This window comes from Odontomachus brunneus, unplaced genomic scaffold (assembly GCF_010583005.1).
Source record: "Odontomachus brunneus isolate Ranch 3 - 2012 unplaced genomic scaffold, Obru_v1 Obru_scaffold_100, whole genome shotgun sequence".
Lineage (NCBI taxonomy): Eukaryota > Metazoa > Arthropoda > Insecta > Hymenoptera > Formicidae > Odontomachus > Odontomachus brunneus.
Genome location: NW_022639550.1, coordinates 225,238 through 239,065, shown reverse-complemented (window position 1 = coordinate 239,065; position 13,828 = coordinate 225,238). Strand labels below are relative to the sequence as shown.

Here is a 13,828-nt window from a genome sequence, read left to right as displayed (position 1 = left end):
ATATATATATATATATATATATATATATATATATATATATATATAATTCTAAGTTAAAAGTTTAAATATTTTATATATTTAAAGACCTATTGGTACCTTTGGTACTTTTTGTCTTATGAAAAGCTTGCTCGTTTACTTTTATGCCGAATACGCGAGGCGATACTTCCGCGCCGATTTAGCGTAAATAGCGACGTCGTCACACCCCGATGACACGACGTGACAAATATCGATGTAATAAATAAACAAGCCCGTTGCGGACGAGGTGTGCTTTATCTCGGCGTAATCAATTATTTTCGCGACGGTTTACATTGCGATCGATAATTTATAGTCTGCCAGTGATAATACCGCGAGGATCCACGGGATATAATTACGTGTACGCGGCAATTCCACTTTGTGTAATTGCACTTTGAAGATCTCCGCCGCATTACGGGAGTTTAATTAAACCTTTAACCCATATCTGCCTAACGTCGTCCCTACCTCTAGCTACCCATCTACCTACGTAGCGGAGCTTGCCTAGGACAGCTCATATTCGAATTAATTCGTAATAGCTACAAAGCTGTGTTACGCAGTGACATTCCGCTATCTGGCGTATCCGCGTAAGGATCGCGTCCCTCGTTGGAAGATTCATAAGTTCGGAAGACGTGGGTCGTCTCCCTCTCCTTGTGACACTCCGCGGCTAACGAGATAGCCGAAACCTTTGGCAACGCGTCTACTCTAATATCATTCTATTAACCTTCTCGAAACGTGTCGGCACACAAGGTGGACAGGTCGTCTTTGCGCCACTTTACCGGAACGTACACACACGACCCGCAGTGAGTTCGAGTTGAGAGCGCGGAAAAATTAAGGGTGCGCGATTGTGCGAGACCTCGGCTAAATACGGAAGTGGCCCATTACGGTATCCGGCGAGGTTGCGTCATTAGCTAAGCACTGAAGACGCCTGCCCCTGTTTATCGCTGATTTCTCCCCGAGAGAGGCAGCAGGAGACCGAGAGAGAGAGAGAGAGAGAGGGGGGGGGAGGGGGAGAGAACGCTCGAAGCGAGGTCTTATCGACGAAATCGATTTTCGCTTCAGCCTTGTTAAGCCGAGCAGGTAGCTAATCCACTGTCGCATCTCGCGACTGTCGAGAAGTCGAGAATAATCTCCCGTCGTTTGGCTCTTCAGATTCCTCCCTCTCTTCCTCCTCTTCCTCTTCCTCGAGCGAGATTCTTCCTCCCTCTCTCTCTCTCTCTCTCTCTCTCTTTTGCCCATCTTCATCTCGTCGTTTTAAAACGGACAAAGGACACCGGAGAGGAAGAGAGGAACACCCTATCTCTCTCTCTCTCTGTCTCCGTCCTCGACGCAGTCTTTTCCCCCTCTCTGCCCTCCTTCCCCCCTATCGCCCTTCCCGCCGCGCCGTTCTCTTAATCGCTCGAGCACCGACGACTCCGTCTCGCGGTCGAGGTGCGATAATCTCACCACGGACCTGTAACGCCGATCGATCGGCCGATCGAGAGCGGCTGTCGCTGTTCTCTCCTCTCGTGCCGGCCCTCAAGAAGCCCACTCGATTTTCATGTAATTCAAATGAAGCGTACGCCGCGTTGTCGCGCCCGCCTGCCGCCGAACCGCGCTCCTCTCGATTTCTCCCTCGTCGAGAAGAGCGATCTTGGCGCGCGCCGACACGAGAAGCTCTCATCCGAAAATCGAACTGCGTGCACGTCGTCGGATTCGCGCGAGAGTCACAAAACCCGTAAGGAAATAATAACAAGAGTGATACAGACGCATCATTCTTCCGGTTTCATCAGTATTCCTCCCGGTACTATCGCGAAATCGATACCGTTAATTCGATGAAATAATTTTTATCAGATTTCCAATACGCGTTACATGGATGACTGGGAGCGGCACTGATATTGAACAATACATTGATACCTACGCAACAATTTCTCCCTCTCTCTCTCTGCCACGCATATACGCGCGAAAAATACACACGCGGAAAAAGAACGCGAATCGCGGGACATTTTTCAATCGCGACCCGCTCTCCATCGTCCGTCAGCGAGGGACAGAGCCCGGGAAAATGTTCCCGCTGTTTGTTAAGAGCGCGATTCACGGTGCCTTTTAATAGAGGGGGGGGAGGGGGCAGGAAGAGGTGGGAGGGGGTGGGGGCGGTGGAAAGGGAGAAAACGGATGAATGAATCGGCGGCGTGTGTTTCACACACGCCCACACACCCTCTTCTCGGTCGGCCGGAAATACGCGGCGGAGGATACGCGAGAGTTCGGAGTCGATATATCGGATATACACGGCCGGCGTGTACCCTCCATCCACCCCGGCCTAGGTCGGTCCAATCAAATTTTATGATTTGTATCCATCTCGCATCTCGCGCTCCTGACCTACCGCTAGTCGTTCCAGTGATAGTGCTCTCTTTCCGCTGTTTTTTTGTTCGCCCATCCCTCCGCTGGTGCCACGCCGCGCCGTGCTGATGCTGCTGCTGTGCCCCCGTGCGCCGCCCCGTGGCGTGCTTTTATCGAAAAAAGGGAGAGTGACTTCGAAAGTCAATAACCGGGATCCGCGCCAAGTGTTTTTAATCTCCTCATATTGTACCCCGACGTTCGCCGCGCCGTCGATCGTCACCGACGATCGGGACTCGGACGTGCGTGTGTGTGTGTGTGTGTGTGTGACTTTCACGTATTCGTGCATTTGCGCCAAGACTACAAAAATACGGATCTGTCGCGACCGTCTCGAAATAACATGCATTACATGCGCGACTGTTGCTACGATTTTTATATATTGTTCTTTTATATATTTATAGATATTGTCTTACACGGAATGATTAATGTAGCCGACAGTCCGCTACTGCTTCCGACGGTTCGCTTTCCCGGCGCGAAACGAACGCATCGGGAATTCTGTCGTTCATTCCCGTGACGTCAGCGCGTACAGCAGAACTTATTGTCTTCTCGCGATTTTCATTTCGAATACGCGTGGAGCCACAGAGTCCCCAAAAAGTCGAGCGCCATGCGATTCTTTCGAGAGAGAAGCGAATGAATGCGGGGGCAGGGAGAGAGGGAGGGAAGGGTAGAGAGAATCGCGAAAGCGCCCCGTCGCTGCTTTCAGCCCTTTTGTGAGCCACCAGCGAGAACGTAGCGGGCGATCGGCCAGAGAGATCGGCCAAGAAAGAAAGGAAGGAAGAAACGAGATAAGCTCGGTCGCTGAAAAAGGGCGACGCGAGGAGATGCGACCCAAAAAGTTCCGTCTCTCTCCCTCTCTCCGAAAGACGAGGCGAGCATTCTCGAAATCGGAGCGGGCGTTTCGCGTCTGATTACGAGGCGGTGTGGCACCGACAACCTCTTTCCTACGAGAGCGACAGAAGGAGGAAGAAAGAGGGCGCGGAATGGAGTAGTCGGTGGACGCACGAGAGAGCGCGGCTCTCGGTGCGGTGCGGAGCGAAGCAGAGCGGAGGAGCGACGAGGGTTGGGAAGAGAAACGACCCTTCCTTCGAATCCCCAAAGCGAGACGACGCGACGCGGCGACGAGACTTTGACCGAGTTTTCAAGCGACTCCCGCGGCGAGAGAAGCGAAGAGAGACAGAGAGAGAGAGACAGAGAGAGAGAGAGAGAGAGAGGGAAATCGCATGTTATAAGGGAGGGAAGAGCGAGGAGGTCCAGACGAGGGCAGAGAGAGAGGGAATGAGACTGGAGGGAATCGAGCGCGCCACCCCCGCAGACGACCTCGCCGTCGCCGCTCTTCGTATCGCCTCGTTCCGTCTCGCCTCGACTCACATCGTCGAGCGTAAACCATTTACGATGCCCCGTGCCAAAAGTCCGCCAGTCACGCTCGCCGATTCGCAACTCGCGCTTCGGCTCGCGCATTACGCGGTCGGGCAAGGGAAAAAATGACAAAAGGCGATCGGCGATCTGACGGAAGGAAGACCTTCCTTCTTTCCGCGAGAGAGGAATTTGAAGGGCTCGAGGTGCAACCGCGAGCTACGACGATGTACGAAATCTCTCGCGTTCGTCCCTTCCTCCCTCGTCACGTGGCATATCGCGATGAAAAGAAAAAAAGGAAAAACACGCGGTACCGCATACGCGACCCCGCCGAGGTCGAATCTTATTCGAGAAAAATTCCGCGTTCTTTATAGAGCGAGGCGAATCTTGAGGAACGGTGTCCTCATGAGAGAAGTAGGCGGGGAAATTTATAAGAAACCCGACCACCAGGTGTATCTGCTGACAACTGTCGCTATTAGAGTTCCTCGAATCCCAAAGAATAGCGAACAAGATGCAGATCAATCAGGAATCAACATTCATTGTCCCAACTCTGACTGCTTTTAAGGTCTTTTCTTAATATTAATTTCTAAAATTTAATGCCTTCAATTTTTTTAACTTTCCTTTTATTTTTATTCAATCTTTTATAAAAAATTGCTACTTTTCGTAGTTTATTATCCAAAATTATTCGTAATTGCGACAGACGCTAACGGCAGACACCGCTGGCGTGTCGGATCGACAGTTGTCAGTGGGTAAGCAGTGCAGAACAGCGGCCCTGGATTGAATTCGCGAGATCTTCCCGGCGCCGTGCATATTCGGTGAGAAGAATTGGCAACGGCACGGCACACGGCACGGCGCACAGTCGTCGCCGCATCGACGATATCAGTTTAACGAGTGTCGTAAGACGAGCAACTTTGATACCGTTTGAAGTGTCTCGCTGACATGGCGCGCGCGCGCGCGCGCGCGCTACATATCCGCCGTCAACGACTAATATTTCTCCGACTTTACAGCGCGCCCGCGTGATAACTTAAGCCGAAACGCCGCGTAATCCATAAATCCCGACTTGGCAGGAAGCGCAGTTTAGCCGGTATCTAGTGCCAGAGGCGATGCCGGCCTTATTTACGACGGAGTCGCAAAAAGTCACTTATTTATGGGGAACTGAATTAAGGAGATGCGATCGTGTAACACACGTACGTACGTACGTTACGACGTGCTGCCTGCATGCCGCCGAACCGACCGTAGTAGAAATTAATGTCGAGTTATTCACACGCTCGACGCGCCGTATCCGAATGAGAAAAACGACGAGTCGCGCGCGCCTTTTGAAAGGTTTCGCGTGCATGTGCTGCACGCGCCCGCGTGCCATGTAATCTGAAGTCCCTTGAAAATCTCGCGAGCGGATAAAGGGACTTGATTAAAAGTTTACACGCGTAAGATGTAATTGAAGGACCCGGGGGCGCTAATGCCGAGCCATTCGAGAGAAAACCGCGAGGTATTTCTCGCCGAGCGGTCGCGTCTTCCACAGGAAGCGAAGCCGGCGCACTCGTGTTCGCGCGCACCAGCTAACGTTGAATTGTCACTTCGAACTTATCGTTTTGGAACTTTGCCATTTTATGACTAATGATCGGAAAAATTCTAAAGATACATTCAATGCCGTTATTATTTCCCTCATTCTTTCTCCCCGTCTTTGTGTCTCCTCTTTTGCACATGTATATACAAATTTTTCAGAACGTGCAGATAATATCAAAATGTCAATAATTCACGTTTGTCGATTCCCTGAAAAATCTATGCCCCATGCTCCTGACCCAAAGTCTATCCCAATCAAATATTTGGTCTACATAAAGTGATGTTATCTTAAGTGTTAATAAGATCAATCCTAATTCGGAATTAATAACCTTTACTAAGGTTATTAATAAGGTCATGATCGTCACGTTGACATGATTTATTAGAAGTCGATAACACATTACTAAGAAAAGAGCATTTGAAAATTTATTTGCGGGATATAAAGTTTATTCCTGCAAAATGAAATTAATTGTAAAAACAAAGCTTATTTCTGCAAAATAAACTTTTGTTCCACACAAATAAATTTTCAAGTATTTTTTTCAGTGTATACACTGAGAGAGAAAAAATATTTACGAAACAGAAAATATTTATTCACGGTAGATGTATTAATGACATATTTATTTGTACTAATATGAAATATTGTTCAAATAAGAATATGTATATTGTCTTCCAGCTCTGATTTCTTGATTTGAAAAAACACAACTGTTTATTTTACTTAAATAAAGAAATCTAGATGCAAGTAAATATGTCATTAGTACCCATCGCGAATAAATAACTTTTATTTTTTAGATCTTTTTCTCTCCGTGTACAAACCAGACGATCCGACCGGGATCAACCCCGATCAAGAGGCTGGGATAAATTTCTAGTCGGGTTACCGCAATTTGATTTCTCATCGTGTTTCCCTCCGTGTGAACTATTTGCGCTCCTGTACGTATTTATTTATATACACACACGCGTGCGCGCGGCCGGATGCGCGTTTATAGGCGACCACGGCGAAGTTACGAGGCGTGATAGCCGGTCGGGATCGGCGAATTGACAGATCCGACATAAAGGCGACTTAATTACGCACAGGTAGCGCAGATCGTGGCCGCGGAGCCGGCACATAAACATATCCTTGGCGAAATTAGGTGAGAGAGTCAGCGTCTCCGTGTCGCCGCACTTAACGTCGTTTTGTGCGCGGCGAGTCCGGTGCCGACGGTGGTAATTAATGCCGGATTACTCACGCGAGCGACGAGGCGTGACGCGAGGAATACGTGGAATTTTAATGCGAATATATCGAGCCGCGGCTTCGGGAGCTCGTCGCGCGTTAATTGAGACGCGACGTAATGAAGCGCGGTCTTTAACACCCGGCCGATATGCCGTTCGGCCGTTTCTCCAATTCATCGCCGCGTCGTACGTGTGTGATATTTTGCAATCGTTTACCCGACATACGATTCTTTTTTCGCCGTCGTCCTTCGGGCGAGACGAGGCGAGAAAGGCGCGTCACAAACTGAATGAAGCGCGCGCGCGCGCACGTGTCTTGCGAAATCCGCCTGGTTAATGGAATACGCCGCTGTATAGTACGCGCGGATCGTTTATCGCACGACGTCGACCGCGCGTTTAATGTCGTTTGAACGACGGGAAGATTTATTTCGCGCTTGTCGCGGTCGCGGCGGCGGCAGTGGCGGTGGCGGGGACGCACGCCAGGAATGAATTAGCGGGTTCGCGTTCGCTTGTGAAAGGGCCGCCTGCTCTCTCTCGCACTCTCTTTCTCTTCCTCTCTCCCTCTGCCTCTCTCGCTGAAAATCGCTCGTTCTCGGGGCGACAGGCTGCGGGCGAAAGATCGAAGGACAAGGGACTGCCGGCGACGATCCCATGCGGGAATGCATTTTCGCTCGCAGTGGCAGAAAATTTGCGGGGACGCGAGAAAGCGAATTAATTAATTCTGTTTCGAACGTGGTGCGTGCGTGGCGAGGATCACCGTACAAGTCTCGGAGATATTCCTCGACTCCGGTCAATTCGTAAAAATGCATAATCCACGGAGCGAATAAGCCGCGTTTCGAATCGTCGCGTTCACCCGGCGCGCGATAACGGCATAATTCACGGGACTAATTTTCAGCGCGGCGCGAGGAAGACGCGGAGGAGGATACGCAGAAGCGAGCATTGTATAAGGCTCACGTCAGCAGTCACACGTGCGATTACATGCAAGACTCATTTTCGCATATTTGCGGTGAGGAAAATTGGGCGCGCGATAATACCGGCGTCAGGACGGTAACAATAACGGTAATCCGTAGTCTACGATTTTCTACGCAAGCAGGATGCCGCCGAAGAGTTCTTTACGTAGGCAAACGGCCGGCACTTGAGCGTACGAACATATGTGTGTGTGTGTGTGTGTGTGTACGAGCACGATCAGAAGAAACGTCAGACGAACGGGACGAGCACAAAGTTACGCGAGAATCGCGATTAATTCGCTGTTAAATTTATTCGCGTCCCTTGACGATTTATTTCGACGTAAATCGATCGGACTATTTCGCGGAAACAACGCGAATTACTCCGTAACTGGTGTCTCGGTCGCTCGAAATGAGACTCGCGCGTCTCGAAAATAATCCGCGCAGATGCCGAGCTGGAGGCATTCGATCTTAAGTCGAGCAACGTATCCGATACACGCCCGTAACGACCGGTCTGCGGAATTAAGAGAGATGCACAGATCGTGCAAATGACGGCGAATTCCTACATTTGAAATCTCCGATGAATGCACATACCGGGAATGCCATGAAACGTAGCCACCTATCAAGTTCCGACCTCTTCCTCTCTCTCCCTCCCACCCTTTCCGCGCTCGCTGCCATTCATTCGTACGGTATCGCCCTGTCTCCGCCGCTATTTTGCCGGATGTGAATGCGATTGATACAGCGTCTCGATACGGCGTTTCGCGTTGTTCGCTACTTCGCTAAGATTACTGTCCGGGTCGCGATCTTGTCCCGTCGCTATTCGGGAATTTCGTGGAGTCGCATTTGCGTTAAATTCAATGCCGTCGGCGAAAGAACCCCCGGGTCGACTATCTCGCGCTATCACACTCCAGTCCCGATTACGTCGCGCGGCGTTAATTTCGTCATCGCCCCCCTCCCCCTCTCCTTAATTAATACGTACGGCTCGAAAGAGAAAGAGACGCGAGAAATGTCCTGAAGGCTTGTAAAAGACGAGCGAATAAATGTCCCCGCTCACGAGCGTGTCGCGCAAACGGGGCAAATTAAGTAACCGGGGGCGAAGTGGATCGGTGAGTAATTAGATTCGGCTTGGATGCATGGCGCGCGCGAGAAAGAGAGAAAGAGAGAGAAAAAGAGAAGAGGGAGGAGGGGCATCGAGAGAGGACGCTGAGGGCATCAACCCATCAAACTTCGAGGTATCGCGCGTGCGAATACACGCGCGAGATCGGTACGCGGCAGAGACAAGATAGAAAGTGAGAGAGAGAGAGAGAGAGAGAGAGAGAGAGCAAGGGCGAAGAAGAGCATTGTCTGCTCTCACCGACGGATATTCATGGGCGACTTTCGGAAACTTGTCGAGAACCGCGCATCCTCCGCTTCACCCCGTCCGTGAAATTCTTCGGGGTGCTTCTTGGCGCACAGAGGCGTAGCGAAGTACGCGACTCTTGGTGGCGCGTCGTCTTTTTGTCCCCGCAAACTCGATCAATTAGTAATTATCGTTCGTCGCGAGCAATTGAGATCGTCGATTATATTGAGGAAAAAATATCCAAGACATAGTAAAAGTTTATTCGCGACGGGTATTAATGACACATTATATGGAGGTAAAATATTTTTCAAACAAGGAGAACAGGATATGTTTTCTTGAAGCCTTCAGAAAACCTTACAAGTAAACCTATCCATAAGGTACACTCTGATTTCTTTCTAATTTGGCACAAATGTAGAAGTACAACAAATATTTAGGTCATATTTTTTCATTTTGGCCCACTTTGAGTTTCACGGACAACTTATAGCTTTTTAATGTTCTCACTCCTATCATCAACAAGTACAACAAAAATGCATAAGAAATAAAATTGAATACAAAATATAGCTGAATAATTGTAACAAAATCGGCATAGCTGAGACACAAACCATTCTAGATTTCTTTAATCGAGATTTCAATCGAAATATTTCAAATCTGTGCTAAATTAGTCAAAAATGGTTCGAGTCTCGGCCAAACCGAAAGAAAAATCCGACACTTTTAATTAAAATTATTTAACTATATATTGTATTCAATTTTATTTCTTATACATATTTGTTATACTTGTTGATAATAGGAGTGAGAACATTAAAAACTGCCCGTGAAACTCAAAGTGGGCCAAAATGAAAAAATATAACCTAAATATTTTTTGTACTTCTACATTTGTGCCAAATTAGAAAAAAATCAGAGTGTACCTTTTAAGTAAGTTTACTTGTTAGTTTCTCATGAAGGCGATAATTTATTCTGTTTAAGCAAAAGAATTTAAATTTAAGTAAATATGTTATCAGTATCAATAAATTTTTACGATTTTACTTATATTTTACTCTCAGTGTTTTCTCTCAGACATAAAGATAAAAGTCTAAGTTCTCGGATACATACTTGATCTTGAAAATTCTAATTGTTTCGGCCTTTGAATACAAATATTTAAATCTTCATATAAAATATATGTATATATTTAATATATATGTATTTTATAATAAAGATTTAGATATCTATATTTAAAGATCAAAATAATATGAATTTCCAGGATCAAGCTCGTGTTCTGAAATTGGTACTTTTACTTTAGACCTGAACGTTTTGTTCAAACGTGAAAAAAAGTAATTTTCTTCTACATTTCCGTTTTTGCATAAAAAATCTACCCTTTTACTCATTGCGCTGTCATTATAATCATATTCTCTGTACATAATTCAGTATATTAATATATTCGTTTTTTAATATTATGCAGTATTACATATCTCCGATATATACAAAATGCAATTATCATAATCCATTCCAATTAAACACAGCGTATTAAATATGTATTTCGATTTGTCCGAGCGATGACGATTTACAATCGACAAAGGGAAAAAAAAAAATTGTTTAACAACACGTCATACATCTCCACAGACAGGTGAACTCCGTTATTCGGAGTTGCACCTTTGTACTACGCCTTTGCTCATACGGTGCCACGTGTTCAGGACTCTTCATGTCTCTCTCTTTCTCTCTCTCTCCCCTCCGCGCGGCTAGGCGTTTCGCGCCGAATTCCGCAAAGTTTCGCGTCTCGCGCGCGCTGCTCGCACGCGGCACCGTAATCGAGCCCGTCGACTCGGGCAAATCCTCCCCCATTTACGAAGTTACAACGAGGAGGAGTTTGAAACATTCGCGAGACCTGTCCCGCACTCATCGTCGTCACGCGTCGTCGTCGTCATCGTTCTCGCCGTCGGAGGGAAAAGAAAAGTTATTACGCGGAACAAACGCTCTATATTCCCGTCTGCGGTCTGACGCCAGCACACTCTCGCGCAATGGCTGCACGATATCAATACTTCTAACTTTCTATTAACGAATCCGACGATCATCCGATTCCATATAAAAAACTACACGAGTTCACTACACGAGCGAATCGATGATAATAACGAGTGCAAGAGAGACGCCGACTCACGGCGTCGTTACAGACACGTCGTAACAAGCACCGCATGCGATAACGCATGCGAGACAGCGAGAGAAAGAAACAGAAAGAAAGACGAGAAAATTATTAGTTACTTACGATACGCTTCGATGATTGCACATCGTTGTTTCGACATTCTCGATACTTATTTGCGCGCGAGACCCACAACTTTACGACGAACAAAAGACGCGTAAAACGCGGAGCGATGTCGATCGATGTGTTTATGACGGCTACTGACGCAAAGAGATCGAAATTCGAAATGGCCGCGCGTCATTTGCGTACGGCCACAATTTCCGTCACCACTATGGCGGCGCTGCACACTGCGCGTTCTATAGGTTTGTCGAGTTGCTTGTACTATTCACACTTTTACACCTAATGTCCGTTGCACACTAGTGCACCTCATGCAATACAAATTTTCCAAAATACGTTCTAAAGACGCTTTTAGGACGGAGGGATGTCATCAGAATATTTTTAGACGTCCTTTGAAGATGTGAGCTGTCTGAAAATAGCTAATATCCAATAAGTTTATTCGCATTAATTGAACTTTCTACACTTTTACACTTAGTGCACATTAATTCTTTAGAGGTTCTGAAAATGACGTCATGATTTCCGTTCGTGTTACGAATGTAAATGCAATTCTGATACACTTTTTACACTTGATCCCAAGCAAGAGTGAAAATTATCAGAATTGCATTTACACTCGTAACACGAACGGAAAACATGACGCCATTTTTAGAACCCCTAAAGAATTAATGTGCACTAAAATGTGAAAGTTCAATAAAATGAAAAAATTCAATATGAATAAACTTATTGGATATTAGCTATTTTCAGACAATTCAAAGGTCCTAAGAATATTCTGATGATGTCCTACTGAAAACGTTTTCAGAATGTATTTTGGGAAATTTGTGTTTGGAGTGCACTAGTGTGCAACGGGCATTAGGTGTAAAAGTATAAAAAGTACAAGCAACTCGACAACCTTATGCCACTTCTCTCTCGCGAGCGGACCGACGTTGACAGACCGCCTAAGATTCGGCGGCGCGTATATCTGTATCGACGTCTTTGCCTCCAATTATCATCGCTCTTCTAATTCCCGATCGATAAATCCGACGGCGGTCCGATGCTACTTATTGCTTGAATAAGTCGGAGGTAACAACGAGAAAAATAGACGTCGACTCGACACGATACGACAAGCGTCGGTGACATGCACTCGAGAGAAATACGAAGATTATTCGCTACTCACGTACTCACGATACGTCTCGATGATCGCGCATCGCTGTTTCGGCACTCCCGATATACATATTTATACGCAAGACGCACCTCTGACGGACACAAGACACGTAAAACGCGCGATGTCGATCGATCTGTTCACGGCGGCTGCTCGAGATGCAAAGAGATCGAAATTCGAAATGGCCGCGTGTCGATTGCCGACAATTGTTGTCACTACCGTGATGGCGTTACAAACTGCGCGTTCTATATACCTCTCTATCTCTCTCACTAACGGACCGACACTATCGTCTAAGATTCGGCATCACATATAATTTTCTTTCCCCTCTGATTATCATCGCACTTCTAATTCCCGATTAATAAATTGAACGGCGATTCCGATACTATTACTGCTTGGATGAACCAGAGATAATAACGAGAGTGAGACGTTGACTCGATATGACGCAACGACCACTGGCGGTGGCATACACTGAGACAAATGCAAGGATTATTTGCTACTCACGTACTCACGATACGCTCTGGCGGTCGCACATCGCTGTTTCGGCACTCCCAACATATATTTACACACGAGACTCACTTCTGACGGACATGAGACACGTAAAACGCGCGGAGCAACATCGATCGATGCGTTCATGACGGCTGCTCGATGCAAAGAGATCGAAATCCGAAATGGTCGCGCAGTTTCTCACGAGCGCCGAAAGTGCGCGTCAAAACGTGAACGGTGTCGCGGTCGACGCGGACGCACTCTAGTTATTACACCCCTCTTTTCACTCCTCCATTCTCACGGTAACGGGCTGAGTGTACCACTCGAGATTCGTCGCCGCGTATATCTCTGGCGTCATCTGATCTTTCTCTCTTCCCTTGATTATGATTGCGAATTTCTAATTCCCAACTAATAAATCCGGTGATCATCTGATTCTATCATTACGTGAATGATATTCATGGGTGTAACCGACGCCGGCTCAACACGTCACGACAAGCACCGGTTGCATCTCCTCGGGAGCCCGGAGATTCTCTAATAACACACTCGCGATACGACGACCGCGCATTACTGCCTCGGCACTCCCGACACGTATTTACGCGCGAGATTCACTTTCGACAGACAAAAGACGCATAAAACACGCGGAAAGATGGCGATGGCGGTTGTTGATGGCGATTGCTCGACATGAAAACATCCGAGATGTATGTTTTGTATGTACAAACGTGAAAACATTCGAGCGTATCTTACTTGACCACGGTGGAATTGGACACAGCCAATCAATACAAAGATTTATCTGGTGAATTATTAGATGCAACCAATCATTATACTCTGTGTCCAATCGGATCCCACCTAAATGTTCGCTACGAGGCTAATCAACGTGCCGCGTTCGCGAAAGAACTATATCGTTGGCTATCTTATTATCTGATAGATCGACAATTACTAAAAATCTTCAATCAGGAACACATTTGTTCTTAGAGATGTGCATTTCTCATCACTGTTAATTGATGCACACTCTTGCTTTCTGAATTCATCAATAGTGAGAAATACGTAGCTAAATACGCGGATGCGAATGCTGAAAACTTTGAATAATTATCGATCTATCGAAGCTCCATGGGAAGAAGAAAAGGAGGGAGGGAGGGAGGGAGGGAGAGAGAGAGAGAGAGAGAGAGAGAGAGAGAGAGAGAGAGAGAGAGAGAGAGAGAGAGAGAGAG

The 13,828-nt window shown here is 47.0% G+C and overlaps 2 protein-coding genes across 6 annotated transcripts in view; one reads left to right on the top strand and one right to left on the bottom strand.

Moving 5' to 3' along the window:
• Window positions 1-13,828, top strand: part of LOC116848778 — a 172,969-nt gene that overhangs the window by 85,266 nt on the left and 73,875 nt on the right. The gene's annotated exons all lie outside the window — the stretch shown is intronic.
• LOC116848781 overlaps window positions 1-13,828 on the bottom strand; it is a 156,516-nt gene that overhangs the window by 93,900 nt on the left and 48,788 nt on the right. The gene's annotated exons all lie outside the window — the stretch shown is intronic.